This window comes from Equus caballus, chromosome 14, assembly GCF_041296265.1.
Source record: "Equus caballus isolate H_3958 breed thoroughbred chromosome 14, TB-T2T, whole genome shotgun sequence".
NCBI classification, from domain to species: domain Eukaryota; kingdom Metazoa; phylum Chordata; class Mammalia; order Perissodactyla; family Equidae; genus Equus; species Equus caballus.
In genome coordinates, this window is record NC_091697.1 from 107,054,832 (window position 1) to 107,075,879 (window position 21,048).

General features: G+C 46.0%; 1 long non-coding RNA gene across 1 annotated transcript; it reads left to right on the forward strand.

Annotated features, from left to right (window-relative positions):
• Positions 1-185: 185 nt before the first annotated feature.
• On the forward strand, positions 186-3,851 carry LOC138917373 (uncharacterized). Its single transcript, XR_011425247.1, has 2 exons — positions 186-982; positions 2,722-3,851. It is a non-coding gene; the product is annotated as an uncharacterized lncRNA (long non-coding RNA).
• The last annotated feature ends 17,197 nt before the right edge of the window (positions 3,852-21,048 follow it).

The following is a 21,048-nucleotide window of genomic DNA, read 5'->3' on the forward strand; positions in this document are numbered from 1 at the left end:
TCGTCCCAGCGGAGGCGGGGGAGCGCGTGCGCCCTCGCGGGGAGGCCGGGGTGCCCCCCGGCGGCAGCCCCGGACCTGCGGGCCCTGCGACGGCCCCGGGGAGGCTTCGTGTGGCCGCCCCTGCGCGTGCGCGTCACACGGCTCGCGGGTGGCGACCCCCGACGCGCACCGCCCGGGAGACTGTTCTCGCCCTCGAGAGGGAGGACCACGCAGGGCCCTCCGCGTGGATGCTGCTGTCACGTGTTTGTTGACTCGGGGAGAATCGGATGCTGGGCCTGCGAATGTGTCTCCCTGAGAGGCTCTTTCAGAAATGCACGGGCGCGGTGCTGAGACACCTGGGATTGGCTGTCACACGATGCGCTGAGCGAGGGGACGCACGGGGCCCGCAGCTCGTCGTCCTTGGAGCTGGTGATGGCCCCACGGCGCTACCCCGTCCTCCTCTTGGACGCATTTGCGCTTCCCTTTAAAAAGTCTTCATAACATTCACACCCAGTTCCGGGGAAAGACTTCGAAATTTGCTACGGTTCTCCCAGCCGTTAGTCTCGCCCTATCTTTCTTGATGCTGAAAAAGTTCTTTAAAAAAACGCAGTCATCTAGATCACCCTGCAGATGAGCTTGGCATTAAATTCCCGGGATCACTAAGCTCTACCCGCTTAGACCCGGGCAGGAGAGGCCCCTGTCCTGGACCCCACGCTTTGAAGGACCTTACATACCGCAAATACATCGATTTATTAAAAACACGGGGGCCTCGGCCACTCCTGGTCTGATGCTGAACCCTGGCCCACAGCCATAAGTGCCCTCTCCCTGGACCAACACTGTCCCGGCCGCTGGGAAACACTTCTTCATGTCTCTTGTCCTTTGTCTTCAAAACAAAAGGTGGAACCCGGAAGCAGTGAGGATCTGTGGGTGGGACAGCTGGCCTGGGCAGACAGAGGCTGCTGTGGAGTCCGGGTGGGATTTGAGCAGCAAAGCGCTTAAATAGGTAAGAGGAACACGTAAGTTAACTTGTCATCCTTCTTCTCAGCTTGAAAGCAATAGATTCTTGCATGACAAAGTGGGGGTTTGTACAGCAGAGTGATGTCGGGCCTAGATTTTCCTTTCCCTTAGCGCTTCAGTTTGTGGCTTTGCTGCTGATCATTGAGCACAGTATTCAAATAGTTGCCCATGGTACACTGGCCTCCTTTTGTACTCCTGTTACCTCTGGTCCCATAAGCATTAGAGGCAGGCCTGCCATGAAGATAAATATTCTGTGTGTTCCAGGTATTTACAAGGTTCATTAGGGCCAAAACACCATATGCTGTAGTTGCCTGGTATTTAAATTGTGGGACTTGACAGTAAACAGTGATTAAGGTGACTAAATTTCAGACAAGGTGGTGTAGTGAAACAAGAATGTTGGTGGGATCTGCCTCCTGTCCTCCGTGGGGCGGTTTCCGGGGAGGCACGTGGGCTCTGGCAGAGCACAGATAACGCCCCATGCCGGGCGCTCCCTCATAGGCCTTGGAGCACTTGTGCCCCACACGCTTAGCCCTTGCTTATCCGACACATTCTGAAATTATGAAAAACTGACATGGGTGACAACCGTGTTCCACCGCTGCCTGTAACACCTGGCGCTTAATGGTCACTTAGGAAACGTCCAGCGAAAGAGTGAATGTATGATTGGGCCCATCACAGATGTGCCACGGGGGTTGACGCTCTGCGTATGCGACAACGCCGCTCTCCTTTCCTCGTGCTCTTCGTTGGTGCCACATCTTAGAGCTTGTAAAATGTCGTCATTTCAGTTCTGCTTGATTTAATTTTCTCACACGACTTTTTAAATATTTTCAAAAGAATTCTTTTGGGCTTGAGTATATTCCTTAAAGGATAAGCTACCTTTTGGAATAAAAATAAAATAAAATTGGGGCTGGCCCGGAGGTCGAGTGGTTAAGTTCGTGCGCTCCACTTCGGCGGCCCAGGGTTTCACCGGTTTGGACCCTGGGCGCGGACACGGCACCGCTCGTCAGGCCATGCTGAGGTGGCGTCCCACATGCCACAACTAGAAGGACCCACAACTAAAATATGCAACTCTGTACTGGGGAGATTTGGGGAGGAAAAAGCAGGAATAAAGAAAAAGAAGATTGGCAACAGTTGTTAGCTCAGGTGCCAATCTTTAAAAAAAAATAAAATGGAAATAGTAGGATTCAAGATTGGCTCTCACAGGAGATCTCCTTTTGGGAAGGGGCCCCTAAATAATCTGGCCTTCACTTTTGGGTGCCTCCACCACCAGATTCGTCTCCCTCTTTAAGATCTCTCTCTATACCTGCCGTCAACATGTTGGCTTCCAGGGAACGCCTTTGGTCCCAGTTAACTCTGGCCCACGCACACTCCTTATAGCCCAAAGCCAACCTGAACTGCAGAAACATAACTTGATAAGTGGTAGCAAATAAGAGAGGAGAAATTAACACAAAATAAACTGAGTCTAAATTCTCTGGTTTACAAAATATGGCTCATCTCCAAGTTTTGTAGGCAAGGCACCCAGAGAACTTCCCCCTTTTCATTCCTAGTTTGATTTCCCGTTTTCAAGCCTAGGTTCACAGCACATTAGTCAACATTTAGTTACAAAGGCCATTTCCTCATTACTTCGTTTAAAACTAGTTCTATTCCAAAAGAGTTGGCATAAAGTGGAACACGTTTTCTCGTTTATTTTCAATGTAGTTTTGCAAATGTACTTCCACTTGTTTCCAGGGTGAGAGGCAGAGAAGAAGCTCCTATAAACCTCTCCAGTTTCCTGCTGATTTCTTCAGGGGGCGGCGTCCTGTGTCAGAGCAGTACTCCTCTGTGCTCATCTTGCACTTGGCCAAAACAAGGGGTGAAGAAGCTAAGCTCGGTTAAAAGGCAGAAGAGAAACAGGCAGATCCCTGAAGTCCGCTGTTCTCCTGTTTTCCCCTACCCGATAGCAGCATATTAAAAGCATAAGCTTCCTGCAAAACTGAAAGAGAAGCCAAAGCTTTGCAGATGGTACCCAGGCAGAGGGCCAGGAGGTAGAAACAGGCTCATCAAGCCCCAGAGGGGAGCTAAGTCGCGCCGTCCACACGCTCCAGGTTCAGCGCTGCTGGTGAGGCGCCCCTTCCTTCCTTCTCTCCTGAGAAACCCGGCCTGCCTCCTCCCTGACGGGGCATCATTGCTTCCTCCACAACCAGGCGTGCTTGCCTGAGGACTCGCCGACCTCGCTGTCTGTCAGAGAAGCACAAAGACACCTGGTAGGTTGTTCGGGGATTTACAGTGCTAGTGACCAAAGGGTGCCCAATGTGGGTTCAAAAATAAGAAAAGAGAAATTCCTAAATTACAGGAAGGCACGAAGGTGATGATAATGTGAAAACATACCAAATGTTGGTCATTGGTGTTAAGTGGAAAGGCAGAAGATGACATGGAAAATACATTAAAATGACAAATACCTAAAAATATGCACTTCAATGGACAAAATCAAAAGAAAACATGGAAAAATGTATATGTGTTAGCATGGTGAGATTATGACAAGTATTAAACATTTAAAACTTATTTTAAGGTAATAACATTGTATGATTTAAAGAGTAATCACTCTTCCTTGTTTTTGTTTGAATGTAAACGTAAGGGAGCCAAAGCTTCCTTCAGCCCTTCATTCTCTCTCCTTTCTTTCGTTGATTCGGGCAATAGACAGTTACTGAGCACTTGACTACAGTGGAAAGACTGTCTCTGCCCTTAAGGAATTCGCAATGTAACGTAGACTCATGATGAAGAAGACAATAGAGATGATGACATTACAAAATAATGTGCCTGGAAGAGCACCTGGCATATACTTGGTGACCAATAAAAATTTATTAAATGAAAAAAATAAATGAATCAATGTTCATTCTGAAGGGTAACCTCAAAGAAATTCAATTTGTACTTTTTTCTTTCTTTTTTTTTTTTTTTTTTTGTTTGCAAGGAAAGTGACAGGAAATTGCCCTAGGTTCACTGAGGGGCTTGGGGGTCCATGGGGTAGTGGAGTCCAGAGCAGCTTCTGAAACTCAGTGCTTCTGAGGCCAGCTCACCCCCCAGGAGGTGGCCGTGTGTGGGCACTGGAAGAACAGAGCACTAGGGATCGTAACCGCAGGAGCCCAGGAGAAGAGGCACCCTTGCTGAGCTCAGAGTGGAGGGAGTGGGCTTGGTCTCCCTCGAAGGCTCACTGAGGCCTGGCCCGGGATCTGAGTCAGCAGTGGACCAGCATCCTCTGCACACCGAGTGGCACCAGATTTCGGCAGTAACACAGTGTACCAGTAAGACGCATAGCCCCTGAGTTTCTTGAACACCTGAGGGGAAGGAGGGAGCCCCAGTCATCCATCTATGTAACAGACGTTCATTAAACACCTATATTAAGCTGGGCCCTCTTGTAAACACGGGATATAATAACGAGACAAATAATTTAGCTGCTCTCATGACACAGTGTGGGAAGACAGGCCATAAGGATGTAAATGAATGAGAGCCTTTTGGACAGTGACACATGCTATGAAGTATAGTCGAGATAGACGTGGTGGGGAGAGGGGCTCCTTCTCTACCTAGAGTGGTCAAAAAGGCCTCTCTGAGGAAGTGACATTTGAGCAGAGACCTGAGTGAACCAAAAGAAACAGCCAGGAAAACATCTGCAGAGAGGTCCAGAGGTAGCAGTGAGCTTGATATTTTAAATAAATGAGAAGGAGGCCAGTGTAGCTGGAGTGCGGTGATAAATAAAAGACCAGAGAAGAGGTCTGAGAAGGAGGCAGAGTCAAGTCGAGGGGAGGGAGGCTGGGTCCTTGTCTAAGTGGCAAAGGAAGACAACGGCATGTTTGAAAAGCAGCAGAGATATTTGATTTATGTTTAAAATGACCGAATTGACTGCTCTGTGCAAAGGGATTGGAGAGAGGGCAGTAAGTTGGAAATTACTCAAAAGACAGATGTAATAGTCCTGGCAAGAGAAGATGGTGGCAGGGCCCAGGCAACAGTGGTGGAAGTGGTAAGAAGTGATCAGGCTCAAGATGTATTTTTGAATGTAAAGCTGACAGAATTTGCTAATGGATTGGCTGTGGGGTGTGAAGGGAAGAAAGAAATCAAGGACGATCCTAGGAGTTGCATGCGAGCGGCTAGGTATATAATGGTGCCACAGAGATGGAAAAGATAGGGAGAGCAGCTGATTTGGAGAAGGGGACACAAGGGCTCCGTTTTGCACATGTTAGGTTAGAGGTGCCTGTTGGAAATCCAAGTGGAAATGTCTGTCAGGCAGTTGGCTATATGATTTTGGAGCTCAGGACAGAGGTTGGATTGAAGACATAAATTTGAGGGTCACCAACACATTTAGATGAGACTTGATGAGACCACGTGGAGAGAGAGAGAGGCTATTGAGCTGAACAAAGAGCTCTGGGGCACGTCTACACAGGGAGGTCAGAAGTGGATGAGCCAGCAATGGAGATTAATGAAAAGCAGCAAAGCAGAAGAAAGGCCCGGAAAAGGGGAGACGCTGAAGCCAAGAGAGTATTTTAAGAACTGGTCAATGGGTGACAAATACTGAGAAATGACCCCTGGATTTAGCAGACTGGAGGGAGCCTTGGCATGGTTGATTCTCTGAAGTGGTGGAGATATACAGCTGATTGCAGAGGGTTGAAGAGAGAAGGGGAAGTCAATAGGCAAGAGTAGACAACTGGTTCAACAAGCTTGCTGTGAAAGGGGCAGGGACATAGGCAGACATCGAAGGGAAGGAAGGATGAAAGGGGAGCAGCATTCAGATGGGCAGCGATGGGTCACGTTGGCTGCCGGAGGGAGTGAGCCAAAGAGAAGGGAGGGGGATCATTGTAGAAAAGCAGTGCTTGAGGAGAAGAAAGGACATGGGGGCCAGAGTAAAATCAGAGCTTCAGGAGAGTGTTTCTAGATTTCCAGCTGATAAGTAGAATAGGATCTTAATCCATTCGTTGGAAAAAATAACCAGAACTGCGTGTGTAATTTTAGTTCTGCATGGCAAAAGCACCTCTTCCGTATGATCTCACTGAGTCTTCTCATCAACCCTGTGGGGTCACCACTGCTGTTATCCCACTTGTACAGAGGAGAAGATGCGCTCCAGGAGAATAAGTTGCCCAGTTTACACAACTAGTAAGTGGTTAACCTGTGGTAAACTACTGCTAAGAGAGGCATGAACTGTGTTACAAAGGAAGAGAAGTGAAGCCTCATCTATGGAACAAGTCAGAAGAAGATGAGGGGCCCCGGGTGAAAGTTAAACTCACCCCCCAGGGCTCACATTGAGGTTTGTTTTTCTAACTCAGGTCTGGTGTCCATCGGTTGCCACGTTCTTTCCGTGAAGTCCCTTCCTTGTTTACTGTCTCTCTAAGTCGAGTGTTCTAAGTGGATGTGAATGCTAACTAATAAGGACCCCATAAAAATTTCAAGCATGTTTATTTACATGTTACTGTTAAAAAAAATCTTTTCTCGCTTCACCATCAGTTCCGAAACATGCAAGAAATCTAATTGCCCCAAAACTCAGATTCTGGGGCTGGCACAATGGCTGAGTAGTTAAGTTCCCCAGTTTGGATCCTGGGCACAGACCTACACACCACTCATCAAGCCATGCTGTGGCAGCATCTCACGTAGAAGAACTGGAATGATTTACAACTAGGACATAAAACTACGTACTAGGGCTTTGGTGAGGAAAAAAAAAAAAAGAGGAGGATTGGCAACAGATGTTAGCTCAGGGCCAATCTTCCTCACCAAAAAAATAGAACACCCAAAACCCCTCAGATTCTAATCAAATCTAGGGCTGTCCCACCCTAAACAGGACATCTGGTCACTGTCTTAGAAACCTGTCCCTTTTTACAGGCAGAAGAAACAGACAACCAGATCAGACTGTAGACGTGACTGCAGTGTTCTCTACCGAATCCTTAAGAATTCTGACAACTCTTTGTGGGGAGACAGCTGGCTGGATCCAAAGGGGATGAAGTAAACTTTCGTTCCTGCCTCATGACTCCACAGGATGACACCTGCCCTGACATTTTTTTTATAGTGTTTCAAGAACAAACTGTCACTAGTTAGTTATTTTTTCCATTTAGGTCTAAAAAAGTGTATTTTTTTCTTCCCACACGGCAGCTAAAACTATTTCTTTCCTTTATTTAAAGCTATCTTCAAATATATCTCCTCCAAAAAGAGAAAGTTGCTAAACCATTACCTTCTGAGTAATCCCACTAATATTTCTTTTTTCCTCCATATTCACTGATCCAGCCTTTAGATTAGTTTATATCTTGTCATAAAAAGTTATGTACTGTTCTTTGTAGCATCTTTCTTGTGTTTCTTTTTTTGCAGGTGTTACGTGTCCTTCTTTCTTCACTCTTCAAAACACATCATCTCCTACTTTTCAGTTTATCTGTGGGCTCCCATAATGGGAAAAAAAGTATGTATTTGTCTACAGGTATAGATCCCCATTCACCCTTCAACAGTGTTGGCACCGCTTTAGATGTGTGATATACAGCAGTGAAGAAAACAGGTAAATCCTGCCCTCCAAAGTCTTACAACGCAGTAGGAATCATTTGATGTTGGTGGTGGTGCCATGCAGTGGATTCCGACTCCTAGCGCTCCAGCGCACAGCATAGCAGACCCCTGCCCGGTCTTTCTCTGCCATCCTCTCTCCTTCCGGCGCTGTACCAGACAACGCTCTGCTGCTATTCACAGGGCTCTCATGGCCAATTTTTTCGGAAGTGGGTGGCCAGGTCCTCCTTCCTGGTCTGTCTTAGTCTGGAAGCTCCGCAGAGACCTGTCCACTGTGGGCGACCCTGCTGGTATTTGAAATACTGGTGGCTCAGCTTTCAGCATCACAGCCACACGCAGTCACCGCAGTATGACAATCGTCAGACAGGGCTGACGACAGGGCTAGACTCCCAGTGCTGGTTAGTGGGAATAATAATAGGCAAAAATAAAATAAACAGGTAGATCTATAGTTGATGTATGTCAGTAGATGTATATTCAGTGCTAAGTGTTGTATTAAATAAATAAAGCAGGGCAAGGGCAGTATACATTGTATTTAAAAGTAGCAGATGAGAGACGGTACAGAATATGGCTCTGGAGTTGACCTGGCTTTGACACTCAGGAGCTCCATGACCTTGGTGAAGTTACTTGAACTTTTGTGGGCCTCAATTTGCACCTCTGTAAAATGGGGATAACAATAGCTCCTGCCTCAAAGGGCCGTTGTGAGGATTAAATGATTGAAAATATGGAGAGCTGTTAGAACAGTGCCTGGCATACAGTAAATTCGATGAACATAAGCTATGAACATCGTTAAGAGGAGCAGAGAGTGACGGAGGGGTGCTACTTCAGACAGAACGTTCCAAGAAGGCCTGTGTGAGCTGGCAAATGAAGTCATGGAGAGAACCCGCGGCGTCTGGAGGAAGAAGCAGCAGGCAGGAGAGGCGAGCCCAAAGCACGGCAGCAGGGCTGGTGCGGGGTGAGCAGCATGAGTGGGTGGGAGTGGCAGGAAAGGAGGTCACTGCCAGGCCCAGGTCAGCTGGGGCCGCCAAACTTCAGGTGTCGCTCTGCTGAGAAGACAGCAGAGGGCTTTGCGCGGAGGAGCTCACGACCTAAGGTTTAGAAAGCCCACCATCCTAGCTGCTGCGTGGAGAACAAAGGACAGAGGGGCACGGCAGCGCACACCACTGCACAGCGGTCAACACATTAATAAGTAGGAAAACACAAGGTGCAACGGAATGTTTGGTCCATTTCCATTTGCATAAAAAGAAGAAAACTATAAATACATGTGTGTTGAACTTAAAACTTTACCAACTGGAAAGTAAACAAACTTTAAAAGGAAAGAAATGAATCAGAATCATTTTACCCAGACATTAAAAAATGGTGGTGGAAGTGGAGTTGGGGGACACAGCGGCGACCAGAGGTGCTGAAACGGACGGGATGCTTGGCGGGGACACAGTGTCAGCACCGAAGGGGCGACAGGTGTCTGCTCAAAGCAAAACTGAACTAAAGTGTCTTCCTGTTGCCTCTTCTACGTCAGCAACCGTTTGACCAGTGTCAGTTTTATACAGTTATTGTGTCGCACTTTCCTTCCACGATTTTATAGGGTTGTTCTACTGTCTGCTAGCAGCAAATATCCCGTGGAGAAGTCTGAAGCTAGCCTGAATGGATTTTCCTTTTTTATATCATTTTTTCAACCTGCTTGTCCAAAAGTTATTTGTTTTTCTTTGAAGGCAAATAAATGTATTACAATATATCTTGTTACAGATGTTCCACATTCATTTTTTTCTGTGACCCTGTTAGGATAGGCTAAACCGTTGGGATAGATCCCAAATGAAAGGGTTCCAAGAAGACAGAGGTCTGAGGACCCCTGTTCTCCGCACAGACATCCAGGGACTTGAGCCACTTGCCCCGCACTCTGGAAGAAGGAGAGGACAGACTGGGGTACCTGGCAAACAGACTTTGCCAATGATATGCTGTGTCTCTTCAATCAGTCAGTGTAAGTCTTTTATTTCTGGAATATTCTTTTGAATTATATCTTAAATATTTCTTAAATGTTCACTTGACCGATACCTTAAATTCTTATTTCAGTGTTTAGACTGAAAGATACCAATCAAGCATAGATTTTCCTTTCCTTGTTTCCCAAGGTTATCATTTTCCTCTCTGATCCTTTTTAACTTTTGAAGATTTTCATCGTGTTCTGTGTTCTTTCAACGTGCCTCGTGCACGCCCTCACTGTTGGCAGCAATGCCTATTTCCTGTGTGCTGCTTCCAGCGTCACGGTCACATCTATACTTTTTATTCTCTTTTCTCTTCTCCCTGGGCCCTGCTGTCTCGGGTTTCATCAACATGAAGGAAAATACATCTTCATGTTTTTATCTTATCTTCCCTGAACACTTATATTTCTGCTTTGCGCTCTTGTTTTAGACAGGTGAATTTTATAGAGATACATTTTTAAAACTTAATTAATGACAATTTGTTTAGTCTCAATTTTTGTCTGCTCCATGGCAAGATTTCTCCATCTGCCATTTGTTTTGCCTGGTTTTTAACTCCTCATCCTTTCTTTTTTTTCCAAAGATTTTTTTATTTTTTCTTTTTCTCCCCAAACCCCCCTGGTACATAGTTGTATATATTTTTAGTTGTGGGGCCTTCTAGTTGTGGCATGTGGGACGCCACCTCAGCATGGCCTGACGAGCAGTGCCATGTCAGTGCCCAGGATCCGAACTGGCAAAACCCTGGGCCTCCGAAGCAGAGCCGGGAAACCCAACCACTCAGCCATAGGGCCGGCCCCTCATCATTCTTTCTTGTCTCATTATAGTAAGTTCCTATGCGAGCCCTTTTTTTTTTTTTCAGTTTACTTATTCAAGTTTAACTAAGGTGAGTTCCCCCCTTGACCAAACTAGCTATTTACTGGAGTTTTGTGTGGGATTTGCCAGGACCGTATGCACGGTCAGCAGAAACTCTCCTCATCACATGGAGCGGGTGGGGGGTGGGAGTGGGGGGCAGGGGGTGCTGTGAGTCAGTTCCTCTGGGTTTCCTTCTGTGAGCCTACTCGGGGTCAAGACCAAAGGGATGTCACAACACAGGCCTTCTCTCCCTCCTTCCTTAACATCAGGCTGCTTCCTGAAAAATATGATTAGTCTATGATATTTCTTGCTGAAATCTACTTCCTCAGCTTTTTCTCCATACCAGACTGAGTCCGGAAAATTTCCCACCGCCAGAACTACATTCCATTGTTGCCAAAGACAGATTATAGATTTTCATCTTAAGCTACACACTTTCCTCTGGAGTTATGGGTTCTGCGGGCTCTTTCTCAGATGCAGCATTGGGCTCCATGCTTGCCTGCAAGTCTGCTTGACCTTGGCCACTTTGGGTGGTCCTTTCTATTCTAGCTTCAGATGCTTTTCCGTTTCATCAGATATGGACTTGGCATTACCGTTTCTCATTTTTCTTGTTACTTATAGCTGATTTCTGAAAGAAGAGGCAGGAAAGATCTAACTTTTTTATCATGTTAATACTCGGATCCCTGCAGAAGATAATTTCGCATTAATTCTGCCTGGCATTTAACAGGTCCCTTCAGTCCAAGTGCCTCTTTAGTTCTGGGAAATGCTCTTCTCTTATTTTTTTTTTTTTTAATAATTTCCACCCCTTAGTTCTCATAGTCCTATGCCTATAATTTTAGTTATATCCATCTTCCTGTATCTTAACATTACTTTTCTTTCTTTTCTTTTTCTTTCTTTCTCTCTCTCTCGGTCCCTCCCTTTCTTCTTTTCTTTCTTCCTTTTTTTGGCATACCATTTTGGAAGAATCTCTTAACTTAATTTTCCAACTCATCAATTGCATATTCAGCCCAACTATTAGGTTTAGCAATCATATTTTTAAATTTCCGTCAATTCTGGTTGTGTTTCATAGCAGCTGTTTTTTGGGGGATGAGATATGCTTTCAAGGAACTCTGAGGATATTAACTATGTTTAACCTTTTCCGTTACTCTATTTTTAGCATGGGCTGGTCCTGCCTGTTGAATCTGGTGCTCTCTCCATGCTCTTGGTTTTCCCAAAACGTTTGTCGGTTCTGAGTTTCCTGTTCCTGTTTGCAGGTGCAGGTCTGGAATGAACTTTATTCAAGGCTGGCATGCATTTCGTCACTGCAGATGACGACGCCTGCTTCCCTGGCAGGGAGGCGGGTTTTGGTGGCCGGAATCTGCCTCGTGGCATAGTGGAGGGAGAGGCAGACTCTGCAGGTAACTTCTCCTCTCGCGAGCTGCCCTGCCCCTGCGGGCGTTGTCCGTCTGCTCTAATCCTCCCGTCCTTGGAGCAGCCAGCGCTGGGGTGGAGCAAGGAAGCCTTGACCTGCAGCATTTGCTGATTTCCGTGGCATAAGTTCTTCTACCCCGGCCATCAAGCCGACCACACACCAGCACGGGTTTGGAATTGCTGTGCACGGAGACTCCTGAGAGCCTGGCTCGGGCACACTGCCGCTCTGGCGCTGCTGTGCTGAATGACCGCTTCAGAAAACTGCACCCATGGCCTCCTCGGAGCCGAACCACGGGGCCAGCGGCTGCAGGAGCGACGCCAGGAGTCGGACTGGGGTCGGGTCTGAAGGGTGTGGCTCTCAGTGCCCTGTTCCCTGTAAAGGTTTTAGGTTCTTCTGCTTGGCTAGATTTTTCTGTCTGTTGATTCCCATTTCTTTTCAAAAATTCCTTACTAGGATTAGCCTCCTGGAAGCACCTTTGTGATTTTTCTGTCCTGCTTTAAATTTCTTTTTCTTTTTCTTTTTTTTGCCACTTGAGTGGGATTTGGAGAAGGACAGGCAAAGCAGAAGTCTTCCTCTTATTTCATTCCGTGTTTTCCTCAGCAGTCATGCCTCTTCCATCTCGGAGGCCAATTCTCTTCCTAAGACCAGTGGTTTCCTGCCCTTGTCCTGAATGATGCTTTGACTACCCAGGTCCACTAGCTGCTGACAACGTTCTGGGGAAACCTGGGTGGCTGATGGACACTGTCACCTCTCCCTCCCGCTGGGCTCCACCTGGAGAGCATGCTGCTCTGTTCACAGAGGCCATTCACACTGGCCAGCAAGAAACGGCCCAGCAGGTGCCCTGCCCGCGGGTGGAGACCAGCTAGTGACATGGGGTAGAGGTGGCTTCCTGAGGTGGCCAGAAGCAGAAGGATCCAGGGGAGCGTTTTCCACTCTCTCCGGCCACATGACAGGGCTGCCCAGATTTATTCAGAAGGAAGGTGAAGGTGGCCGGCTCGGATCTCCTCCCTGTGACTCTTCAGTTAATGCTACTTGGACCTCTCTGGCCAGGAGCAACTGTTACTTCACCCTGGAAACATGGGCAGGTGGGCACGGGGCAGAGTGAGTCTGCCCCTGGGCTGGAATCCTCTTTGGGTGAACTGTGTGGCGGGCACCCTTCTAAGCCTTTACGGGAGTTAACTCATCTAATCTTCATGACTATCTCCTCAAGTAGGTATTTTTATTATCCTCAGTTTACAGATGAAGAAACTGAGGCACAGCAAGGTCGAGCAGTCAGCACGTGGTTGAGGCAGGACTGGAACCTCAGAGGTCTTGGGCCAGTTGTGATGGGTCAGTAGTGGTGGTGGCTTCAGCCAGGTGAAGTAGCTGTCTAGTGGCTGCCTCCCTGCTGGCAAACTCCCAAAGCACCATGAGACCATCAGAGAGCAGCAGTTCCCAGGTCCCTCCCAGGCATGCAGGGTCATCCGCGGGCTCAGCAGACTATGTGCCAGGCCACAGTAAAGAGGCAGGTTTGCAGCAGGCCTGTCTCCTTGTGACAAAATGTATTTTCTGAAAATGGGCAAAACAGTATCTCTCAACCCACATGTTCTTGTAATGCGACTTTGACAGTCTTCCCAGTGAGACGTGGGGTCTGTGTTTCCTACCCTTCAGTCTGGGCAGGATTGTAACTAAGGTGAACGTAGTGTCATGTGACTTTTGCAGCTAGACCATGAAAAGCAGTGCGACATCCATCTGGTTCTCCTGGGACGCTGAATGTTGAGACTCACCCACCACGCTGTGAAGAAGCCCACAGCCCATGGAGAGGTCCGACGAGCCGGAGGACAGTTCCCCTGAGCTCCCAGCCAACAGCCAGAAGCAACTTGCCAGTCATATGAATGGCACATCTTGAAAGTGGATCCTGCAATCCCCAGGCGCGCCACCCCAGCCGAGGAGATGGGGAGCAGATCTGTGCTTCCCCCTAAGCCCTGCGCAAACTGCAGATTCAGCAGCAAAGCAAAGGGTCGTGGTGGTTTTAAGCCACAGGTTTTGGAGTGGTATGTTGTGCAGCCATAGACACATTCCTGGATGTTGCCCACTTGTCTCCATAAAACCCAAGCTTCAGTCTCACAGGGGGACTTGCTCCGAGGGCAAGTGAGGGGGAGAGGGGGAGATTTGACCTCCCTCGCAACCTCTGCCGAATCGTTGAGTTGCTTCCAGAGAGCAAGACTACACAAAAGTGTATTTACAATCTCCCCCTGACTTCATCTTTACTTTTAAATCTTTCCTCTCTTGAGAATCTATTTTCGTTGAAGGCATGATATAGAGATCTAACTTACTTTCCTTCAAGTTTTCACACAGCCGTTTATTAAATTTTCCATCATTTTGCTGTCGATTTAAAACATGTCACCTTTACCATGACTGGGCCCCACAGGCAATCTTATCCAGGTAAGGGTGGGTCAGAGCGAAACCTGCTGCGAAGACGAGGCAGCAGGGACCTGTGCCGACCTCGCCCTTCGCACGGGAGGGAGGGGCACAGCTCTGGAAGAACGCACTGCCACAAGCTGCACTTACAGGAGTGTGTAGCCTGGGTTCTTGCTGCCTTAAAAAAACCCTCAAGAAGAGAACTTGTTTCAGCGGCCCTGGGTTGCTTACAAGCCAAATAAGTAGCAGAGGCAAACACACATCCCCTCTGGAGGACATAATTTCAACCACGCCTTGAGAATTTGCACAATCAAATTCCAAGGAACATGAAAGCAAAGTTAAAAATGACAAAACATGGGGAAACCAGGCACCATGTGTGAAAGAGACACCAGAGACACCGGAATCAGACACACAACAAATTCAGACACTGAAATGATCAGACACAGAGTACGAACAACTATGCTGCATATGTTTAAAGAAAAAAAGGACTGAAAATAATGAGCAAGGGATTAGATACTATGTAAAATGACCAGATCTGAAAAAGAATCAATTAAAACTTTTAGTTCAATCTCATAATTGAAACTTAAAAGTCAATGGGAGGATTAAATGGCAGATTAATCATAACTAAAGACAGAATTAGTGATTGGAAGATAGTGAGAAAGGAAAGTGTCTCTGAAGACAGTGAGAAAGAGATACAAATAGTAAGAGGATATTCAAAGACATAGATAACAGAGTGAATTCTTTTCTTTTTAAAGATTGGCACCTGAGCTAAAATCTTGGGTTTTTTTTCTTCTTCTCCCCAAATCCCCCTAGTACATAGTTGTATACTTTAGTTGTGGGTCATTCGAGTTGTGGCATGTGGGATGCCACCTCAGCGTGGCCTGATGAGTGGTGCCGTGTCCACGCCCAGGATCCGAACCAGTGAAACCCTGGGCCACTGAAGCAGAACTCGAGAACTTAACCACTCGCCATGGAGCCGGCACCGTAACAGACTGAATTCTAACAAACATTTAATGGTAGTTCCAGAAGTAGATGAGAGATTAAAAAAAAAAGACACTATTTTAAAGGAAAATGGATAAAAATTATTAATGGACATTAATCTTCAGACCTAGCAAGTCCAATGTATCCCAAGTAAGATAAATTTAAAATATTTCCACACTCAGATTCATCATGGTGAAATATGCACCGAAGACAAAAAAAGATCTTGAAAACAAAGAGAAAGGCAGATCACCTACCCACCACCCACCCCCCAAATACAAGCAACGAGACTTTTCCACAGCAGCAAGAGAGCAGAATAACATCTTCAGTGTGCTGAGAGAAAATAAACAGCAACCTAGAATTATCTACCCCGCCAAAATATCTTTCAAGGAAGCAAAATTAAGAGATTTTTTTTCAGGCAAGCAGAAATATGGTTTATTACAAACACACTCTTACTAAAGGAAATTCTGAAGTCTGTGCTTCAGGTATATAAAAGAACGACTTTAGATAGAAGATTCAAGATACGAAAAGATAACAGTAAGTATACAGATACATCTAAACAAAAGTCAACTATATAAAATAAATATAGTGTATACTTTATGGAGTTAAAAAAAGAGATAGAACTAAAATATTCTTCAATAATTGCACTTAAGTCAGCGAAAATGGTGATCAGAGTTAAAATATTCTAGAGTCTAGGGATTGTTCCGAAAAAGGAAAAGATATTGATGAATTTTAGACATCATTGGGTGACCAAGCTAGGTATGCATGGTAAAAAGCTGAGGTCACCATAAAATAATAAAATTAAAGGATATAACTTTCAAACTAATAGAAAAAAAGGGATTAAAGGAAGAAGAAAAAAGTTTAATCAATCCAGAAAAAGTCACAGAGAGAGAAGAGAAAAGAAAGAGAACACTGTGAGACAGATAGAAAGTAGAGATAAATCCATACAGCATTGTATTCATAATACATGTAAATGGATTAAACTCTTCCAGTTAAACGACAAAAACTGTCAGACTGGGTTTAAAAAGTAAATCCAACTATGCTTTTCATTGCCATTTTTTAAGTAACACATGGAAAAAGGTAGAAAGATGGAAACTATACATCAGGGAAGACAAACTAAAAGAAAGCTAGTATAATCAATAAATAAATTTATTTTAATTTACTTACTAATTTAAATATATTACTTCATTATAATGATAAAAAATCAATTTCCTGGAAATAATGACTCATCATTTATACGTACGTAACAACCTATCTGTAACGTATTTGAAGCAAATACTGACGGAACTACAAAGGGGAATAGGAAACCCACTATAGTAGTGAGATTTTCATCCACTTCTCTCAGTAATTGATGGACCAAGTGGCAGGCCCCGTGGGTCCATGAACCCACCGGGAATTTTCTTCCCGGCTTCCGCGTTGGAATGAACACACCTCAGAGTAGCAAAAGAAGCCCCAGTGGATGGTCTGAACCACCACCTGAGATTATCAGGGCCAATCATGCCTACCAGGAAGATAAGTCGCTTTTTTGCCTACTGGTCTACTGGCGTGAAAAGCCCAAAGTGAGTAGTAGCTTTTAAGTTTGGCGAGAGTCTTCCTGTGGTCCCCACGGAAGTATCTCCCCGCTGGGAAACGAGATCTCTAGATCCACAGAGCTTAAAGCTGTGGGAGGAGGAAACACCCACTCCCCATGGGTCCTGGGAGTGGTGGTGTGTGGGGCTGGTCCCATGGATTCTCTGTCGGAGCGGACGTCTTAGGGGTGGCCGGGGGAGGCAGCGCCCATCGGCCAAGGGCAAGGCTGGGAGAAGAATGCTGCTGTGGGCTGTCATGAGCCTACCTTTCCGCAGCTCGGGGAGGGGTAGCTGACTGGCTTGGTAAAGAGGATCCGGATGGGCACCAACAGTGTCTACTATCCTGACTGACCCCGAGAATAGCTTTAGAAAAGGTTTGGTTCACCTCCAAGGTAAAGAACTCCAACAGGCTGAGGTCCTGGCTGAGACTAAGAGAGCTTGAAATCAGCAGAGGAAGAAGGATGTTACACGGGTCAACCAGCGCCCTGACTGGGTGCAGAAAAGAAGAAAGGATTCTCACAGCCCCCATGGTCTCCTCCTCACCTTGTTATTTGTATGTCATATGTAGTAACCAAGGTTCTTCCCCTCTCCCTTTCTGCTGCTAATCAGCACAAGATAAATCAGTGGTAGACGCTTATAAAAGTTAGTCCTCAGGGTACAAGATACCAAGGCACAGTTGATGCCAGGAATCAAAACAAAGTCTATTCGGAAATCCAATTGGATTTTTTATTTGCTCTAGTTCTCTGAACCCATCTCAGAAGTGAGCAAATGCCAGCTGAGGTTCTGAAGCCCACAGGTGGAGGCGGGAAGGTGGGGAGGAAGGAGGCAGAAGAGAGGAGGAAAGAAAAACCTATGCTCAATATGACCAGATTTTATTCTGGCACATATATAAAGCCAAAATTCTTTTGAATGCATTTATTCACATTAATTCAAATGAATAAATAGTGGAAAAAGAAAGCCTTTCCTTGTAAAAGAATGCCAACTAAAAAATGTAGAAAAACACAATTTGGCAATCCATACAGTAACAATTGACTCAGGCAAGAATAATTAATAAGTGCTAAAACTAATGGGTGAAAGTTTAATGAGAAACAGGATATTTGCGTAATTTCAAAGTATCAGCCCACAAGATACTCATTAATTCCAAAGGGGAAAATAGTAACTTTACATTTGAGAAATGTGGTAGTCATCACCTTAACTAAGAGATCAAAGCTGACATCACTAATAACAGTACAAATTGGCATAATGTGTCTCATGAAATAATAGTATTTCTGCCAAAAATTGATACTTCTGAATCTAGTAGTATGAAAACAGTAGGTGAACCAAAATTGCGGGACATTCTATAAAATAACTGGTTTATCATCTTCAAAAAAGTCAATGTCATGAAAGACAATGACTGAGGAATCTTACCAGATTAAAGAAAAAGGAGAGCTATGCCACCTGAGGGTAATAGGGGAAATTTTTTTTGTTATGACCTTATTGGGACAACTAGTAAAATTTGAATAAGGATGCAAATTAGTCCTGATTTTGATCATTTTTCTGTGGTCACATAAGAGAATATTTTAGGACACACGTGCTGAAGTATTTTTGGATAAAGAGGCACCTACAACTTATTCTCAAATGGTTCAGGGGGAAAAAAGAGTATCTATTTCTCTGTAACAAATCACCTTAAAACTTTTAAAACAACATTGACCTGTTAATATTTGTCCAAGTGAATATCTTATGTTCACACAAAAACCTGAATGTGAAAGTTTACAGCAGCTTTTTTCATAATTTCCCCAAATTGGAAAAAGCCGAGATGTTCTTCAACAAGTGAAAGAATAAATAAACAGTGGTATACGCGCATCCATACGGTGGAATGCTGCTTGGCAACGAAAGGGAATGAGCCGTTGACTCATGCAACATGGATGAATCTTAAAAGCATTCTGCTCAGTGAAAGAAGCCAGACTCAAAGGCTATATACGCTCTGATTCCATTTATATGCTGCTATTGAAAAAGAGAAACCCCAGGGATGGAAAACAGATGAGTGATTGCCAAGGCCAGAGGGAGAGAGCAGTCAACTCCCAAGGGGCTGCCTGGGGGCGGGTTCAGGTGCTGGATTGTTCTGTGTGGTGCTGGGGTGGCAGAGAAGTGATCTGGCACCTTGGTCAAAACCCACAGGACTTTCACTGTAGGCAGATTTAAAAAACAAACGAGGAAGTGGGGGGAGGTGGGAAGCCAAGTGTGAAATGCAGGGTGAGACAGGTGACCTGTGTGTGTTATGAGCGTGTGACACAACCCCACTGAAGGGGGTGAGGGGAGAGGAGCTGACCTAAGTAACTTTGGAAAATGGCGTTTTGACTGGATCCTGGAAGCGAAAGACACAAAGGGCTGAAGGTAAACACTGACCGCTAGTAATTTTGTTTCTCAGTGGTACGGTTAGCAATTCTGAAACTACTTCACATGTTTGCTAGGGTTGAACAGATAAGTAAATACACTGAGGATAATTGGAGCCAGGTTTATTACTTCCAGAGAAAGAAGTTATAAATACGCAGGGCAGGGCTGGGACGGGTTAGAGGTGGAGACATTCGTCTGGTATTTTTTTATACTCACACAGAAGTTGGCATGGATATGTGGGTGTACATAGGTTAGCACACATACATTTATTTCCTTGTTCTGTCCACTGCGAGGATGTAGGAACAGTGACATCCCAGTAGCACTTAGCATGCAGCACCCAGATCTTGGTTTTTAAATGCCACTCGCCAATCAAAGGAACCAGGGCTCCTAGGAGAAACAGCTGATTCTAGGGCTGGGGCAGGGAATGGACAAGATGAGCCTGGAGCATCACTCAGTGCCAGAAAGTAAGGAAGGGCTGAAGATAGAAATATGAAAGCAAATGCAGAAACCAACCCAAACTGCTCCCGATGGTCAAAGCCAGAACCACCTAAGCAACAAAACAGCAGTAGTGTTAGATTATAACCCAAAGGATAAAACAGACACCCATGAGTTAATTCTGACATACGTGATCAAACAAATAAATAAGGGAGAAGGGACACTTTCTAGAACTCTGTAGAGAGGATCTCCAAATAATGCGTGTCGGTGTACGCCTGCCAGCAGGTGAGGTTTAATTCCCTTCCTCTTGAGTGTGGGCTGTACTTAGTGACTCACTCCCAAACAAGGGAGCATGGAGAGGGGAAATAGTAACTTTACTCCAGAGAAACCTGGCAGATGTCACCTTCACAGAGTGATCCCAGTTTCCATTCCGAGGGGTAAGTCATGTGGATTCATGTACCCATCCCCTGATCCGAGGCCGTGAGGACACCTCGCCTCCGCAGCAGTCTTCAAAAAGCCCATAAGCCAGTTTAAAAACGAGAAAAGGCCAGACGCTTGGAGATTGAGGAGCGTTCTACACAGCGCCTGACCACTGCTCTTCCAAACTGTCGAGGTCGTGAAAAACAAGGCAAGACTGAGAAACTGGCAACGATTAGCGGAGGCTCAGGAGACGACAACCAAACAAGTGGGATGCAGAAAAATAAAACAGAGCGATGACAGAAGGCCCCTTGTGGGTCACATTGGGTGGTGAGGAAAGGGCCCTGTGGGGAGGTGGTAGTCAAACGAAGATACGGACAACCAGAAGGAACCAGCTCCGGGAATGAAAGGGAAGAGCAGCTCAGACGTGGAAACAGATGGCGCAGAGCCCTGCGGCTTTCCTTACCTCGTGTGTTGGGGGAATGACGAGGTCAGTGTGGCAGGAGCCTCAGGAGAAAGGTTGAAGGTGAGCTGCGAGATGCTGGAAGGGGCAGATGACACAGAAACTTGTCAAGATTTGATCTGGCTCAAAAGAACTAGAGGAAGGAGATGATTTGAATACGGTGATCTAGAAGATCAGAAAAAATAACCAAGGTAAGGCAAGACTTTCTTCTGCTAATACGATGATATAGCTGGAATAGCCATTCCCAGCAGGAAGCCGGAGACGGCCCAGCAGAGCCCTGGCTGCAGGACTCAAGATGCGAAGTAACCCTTTTGGCGGGACGCCAGGGGGCCCTTGCAGAGTGCCTGTCTTTATTGATCATCTGTAATTTGGGATCATGACAATTCATTCCTTTGGTGGATGAAACTATAAGACGTAACTGAATTAAATAACGGGGAAAGTCCCCTCATGAACGCTGAGTGGGTCTTAGCTGAATGACTCTCGTTCCTCTCCCACCCCGATCTGTAGGCAGCTCAGAGAGCGGGGAGATGCCCTGCGTGCTGACAGCGTGCAGTCATGCCTCCAGCGTTGGGACCCGATGTTGTGGCAGAGCCAACCCCACAATCCGTCAGGAACACGTGACCGTATCAGATACTTTACAACAGGCCTTTGGATGGCAAGCGCCTGTGTCAGTCTGGACTGTCGCTCTTTGCC